This window comes from Aplysia californica, unplaced genomic scaffold, assembly GCF_000002075.1.
Source record: "Aplysia californica isolate F4 #8 unplaced genomic scaffold, AplCal3.0 scaffold00175, whole genome shotgun sequence".
Classification (NCBI taxonomy): Eukaryota; Metazoa; Mollusca; class Gastropoda; order Aplysiida; family Aplysiidae; genus Aplysia; species Aplysia californica.
In genome coordinates this window covers 785,377-789,447 of record NW_004797445.1, presented here as the reverse complement: position 1 = coordinate 789,447, position 4,071 = coordinate 785,377, and the positions used below count along the sequence as shown (strand labels likewise).

The 4,071-nt window shown below is 41.4% G+C and overlaps 1 protein-coding gene across 5 annotated transcripts in view; it reads right to left on the bottom strand.

The window, feature by feature from the left end:
* The window catches only part of LOC101847584, a 39,048-nt gene that overhangs the window by 1,922 nt on the left and 33,055 nt on the right, over nucleotides 1-4,071 (bottom strand). The window lies entirely within an intron of this gene.

Sequence of the window (4,071 nt, the reverse complement as noted above, 5' to 3'; positions counted from 1 at the left end):
CCCCTCTCAAATCTCTCCTTTTAAGACAGCAATGTTAGTAAGGCATGTGCTGGCGTGTCAACAGACGTGACGCATGTTAAAATCTACACTCTTTGACAAATTTACCCTTCTAGGAGTTACAATTTAGACTTCATCGGTTTAGTTCGGAGTAGAAAAAAATCAGTCTGATACCGAATGTGTTATTCTAAAAGAAAATCAGAAAAGTATCAGAAAAAAGTAGCCATAACATGATATGTGCATGGCATAACTAAACCACCTGCGTGCCTTGGATTTATAAGATAACACAAACAAAATAAACAAGATTTAAAAGTACACAGCCATGTCGGCAAAATACGCAAGCGCCCTGTTTGGGAACCTATGCCCTAAATTTGGCTTCCACAGGTTGCCAAGTACAAAACATAGTCTGCAGTGCACTTTCAAAAGGCAAATGTGTTGGCACAGAATTGGTACACACAATACATGAATAGCAAGGGAAAGTTTGGCGCAATTTTGCCACAGACAGTTCTTTCAAAAGCCGTCAATGCTTCATTCGTCCGGATTCTGTAATAAACGCACTCAATTGTGTTGAAACGCTTTGTAAAAATAACATTTCTTTCATTCGAATATTTTAAAAAAGCAAATAAAGCACCTGTGCAAATACACTTTTCGTGCGGCCTGGCTCACATACACAAACCCTTGCGAAGCTGCTGCCTCTGCCTGACGGGACGTCACTCGACATTTCTGAAGCTGTCTACCTTCAGGGTCCAAGCAACTAACGGAAATGTATGCCCATAATGGGCAACCAAATCGAAAGTTCCACAATATTTTATTCGACTTAAGTTTCTTTCCGAACAGTGAGTGAAGAAGTTTACTTTGAGGCAATTTAGTGAACAGATTCCTGTTTATTGAATGCGGAAAGCAAATAATATTGCGAAATCTCGCATAACATTTTGACTGTGAAGCTTTATGCAAACAGACATGTCGGCAGTCTACGATAAAGTCTCAACTCACCGATATCTCTATCACCGCTACATTTTAGAACGATAGAAATTTTGAAATCATGAAATTACAACTGACAGTAATGTTATTCTGGCATGTTGTGGTCTCTTTGAACAGCAGCAATTGTAGTGGGTATTTTTCTTTCTTTCTTTCTTTTCTTTTGGCAAGGGGGGGGGGGGTTAACAGATTGCGATAGATGTCGAAATCAAATTATAGTACAGATTTAATTAGGCCTTGTATTCCTCGTTTCACAAAAATGCCCGAGGAATAAGATGAGGCAGTTTGGAAACTCAATGATGGATTTAACTTTTTTTTAACCATGAGTATACGAACATAATAAGAGTTGTAGTTTCCCGTCTTCTGCCTTTGAAGCATCAGAGAGATAGAGAGGGACAGACAGGCAGACAGACAGACAGACAGACAGACAGACAGACAGACAGACAGACAGACAGACAGGCAGGTGTACAAGTACGAGTAGACAGACAGACAGCGTATACGTGCAACAAGAGTCAGTATAAAGAGTTTGAGACTCCATCTAGTAGAATATGGAGTGGATCAGAGAAAGAATGTGTACTGTTCTAGTGGAGGGAGGGAGAAAGCCTAAAACCAGGGTCACATTCATAACAAATTCGCAGTTAGGAATTGTTGGTAGCAGAAATAATGTACTCAACATCCACCTAGTGAACATAAAATATCGTGAATTTACGACATTATGCATAAATTACAGTTTGAAACAGGTGGCAGCTCGGACTTACCGACTGTCCGTGACCACAAGGTAAGGTCGCCGGCGACATTCCGCCCACACAAACGTTCTCATTCCAGGCAGGTCGTCTATAATTTTATACTCTAGTAAATAAACTAAAATCCATCTGCTCATTAGATCCATCTATTACTCATTTGAGCTAGAAAATTGATAATTATGATAATGTTATGGTCTAGAATTACTCTAAGCGTAGAGCCCCAGCTCTCCACTTCATACATGTACAACACAATGCGTTGTGGGCAAAACATCGCTATAATAACTATACAATATGAATGGGGTACTATTTCAGAACAGTGCTAAACAAAGTTCAAACAATGTTTTGTTTGGGGTGGCGTTGTTGTTTTTTAAATTATTATTTTTTATATATAACTCATTCGCCTGTGTTGAAAGCCTTATCGTGTGACACAAAGCTAGGATTATAAATCGCATGCCTAAAGCATTAATGTGGTCATTTAAGGATTAGTTAAAGGGAAACCCTTACGAAAGTAAAAGAGGCAAACCAACTCGACCGACAAGCTGCTAGCCCCACTGGAGCCAATTTTAAAACCCACATAAAACTGGGAAGCGGGCCGCTGTCTATTCATGAATATTACTACGGTAATAATTACAGAAGTTGTATCGGGGACTTTTCTTCTCAGTAACAACAAGGGATAGCTTGTTCAGTGTACGGTGTCCCCTTCGTTTCTTGATTATTATTATTATTATTATTTTTATGTAGCGTGACCGCTCAAAGCATTACTTTGAAAAGAGTTCTTCTTCTTCTTCTTCTTCTTCTTCTTCTTCTTCTTCTTCTTCTTCTTCTTCTTCTTCTTCTTCTTCTTCTTCTTCTTCTCCTTCTTCTCCTCCTTCTCCTTCTTCTTCTTCGTGTCTTCTTTTTCTTTCTCTTCCTCGTCTACTTGCGTTCTCTGGACAAAGAGGCACGTATACAACCCCCCCCCCCTCTCTCGCTCTCTCTCTCACACACACACACACACACACACACACAAACATACACACGCGCGCGCTTACCCCCCCCCCCCCCCCAAAAAAAAAGACAGTCATGTATACGACAAAACGAACGAACAACAATAAATAACAAAAAGAAAAAGAAAGCAAATAACACGAAACAAACGCAAGTGAACAAAAGAGTCAGCAGAAAACTAACACGTAGAAAGCCTAGATTCTAAACCAATTAAGGTTAACTCTCAAAATCACGTCAATTAGAAAACTAGTCCCTATACTATACTTATCCCCAAGTATGCCCTCCCGACTTGCACCAAAATTCACAGGTGCAGGTACGACAAGGGACAAACGACGGGACCCTATCAATCAAGCCTTTTAGGCAAACATTCAATAAGGAGAGCGCGGTGAGGTCAGGGGCGGGGTAAAAGGGGGGGGGGGATTGAAAGCCTCTCAAACTGTTGTGTACTGTCTGACCATGGAATGTTTTCATCTGGTTCAAGGCTCATTACTCATCAGTTGTCAAAACATGACAATAACCCCTCCCCCTCCCCCCAAACAAAACAAAAAAACAACAACAAACAAACCAACCCTACAACCCAAAACTAACTAACCAACGAACGAACGAACGAACGAACGAGCGAGCGAACGAGCGAACGAACGAATGAACGAACGAACGAACGAACGAACGAACGAACGAATGAACGAACGAACAAACTAATAACAATGACTGAAACCCTAACCTAAATAATAAATCAGCCTTGACATTCCTTTCACGGGTGTAAAAATGAAGGACCTACGCTAGTTAAACTTATGGGCAGTTGTCAGCCAGCTTGTTTGTAGGAACAGAAAAGTTCACTCCGGTATGTGTTCGATTTGAAAATGGTAAGCCTAAGAAGAGCACTAAATATTGGCCCCGTCATGTTTGTCCTGACTGAGAGTTCACTGACCGGCTTGGGGAAGGATTGAATTTGGATTGCTAACGTCGAGCAGAAAAGTAGACGGAACCGGCACTCTTTGTTTGGGTTCTCTTTTCTTTCTCTTTGTATTATTTTGGTAAGAGTTTTATGGCGCTCGCAGCTGCAATAAGGTTATAAGAGCGCGCGTAAGGACTTTCAGTTTGGAAGGAATTAATTTCGACTTTTGCCCGGAGGTCGCTGAAGCCTATTCTTACTGATCTTTAAGAACACCAAGGGATTTTTAATGCGCCCGACTTGCACACGGGGGACCCTGCGAGATTGTTTAGCTCTTATCCGAGAAGGCTAGGTGTTCGGTTTTACCTACCCTAAGATCAGGGATGTGGCTGACAGACAGCAGTAAGAAGGGGCCAGGAGTAGCAGAAGAAAGGGTCAAGAGCCCAGAGAAGGAGAAAAGGGATGGGTTGGGGGGGG